Raw genomic sequence first — 783 nt, forward strand, 5'->3', positions numbered from 1 at the left:
TATGCTTCCTGAGAGGGTAATCTACATTCCTTGATTCAACTTCTGATCTTCCTGTTGCTCCTCAAGCTATTGCAATCTATCTTCCAATTGAACCACTTCACAAAAAAATGCTTCATTAAGCTCATAAATGATATTAATACCCCAAAGAGCACTGTTTTTCATCTTGCCAGAAATTTCTCATCTCTGGCTATGTTTCTTTTTGAAATTTTCTTCCTTTGGCTTACTAAGTTATATATTTTTTTATTTCTTTCTAGCTCTTAGATACTCAGGCTCCTCCCCCTTTATTCACCTCATCATTGCCCAGAGCTTCAACCTCAGTTCAGAATGCTTCTTTGTACACCCTACATGGGTTGTGACAACAACAAACAATTACTATCACTCCCAAACTGTTATTACTCTCTGTTCTCAACTGTTACCTCTCAAAGATTCTAGGCCTGTATCTTGTTATCTATTGGACATCTTTGTTTAGAGATTCCCAGGCATCTCAAACTCAGTCCCAGATAAACCCCTTCATCTTCTCCCCACTTGTTAGTCTGATGCTGAAATCTAGCTCAATGAAAAGGCTTACTAAGGTAAAATGGTTCATGAATGGCAAAGTTTCAAGGAATGAAGGACACTGAGGACTATGAAACTATTTTTATATAAGAGGAATATAGTAAACTACTTTTAAAATGTTTAGAATAATAGTTAAAAATGTACGTATAACATGTGCATTAATTAAACTAGTAATACTGAAAATATTAGAAGCTTCAAAATACCATATTTAATAGAAACAACAGGCAA

Source organism: Myotis yumanensis, unplaced genomic scaffold (genome assembly GCF_028538775.1).
Source record: "Myotis yumanensis isolate MYYU_CA2020_CCGP unplaced genomic scaffold, mMyoYum1.0.hap1 SCAF_6, whole genome shotgun sequence".
NCBI classification, from domain to species: domain Eukaryota; kingdom Metazoa; phylum Chordata; class Mammalia; order Chiroptera; family Vespertilionidae; genus Myotis; species Myotis yumanensis.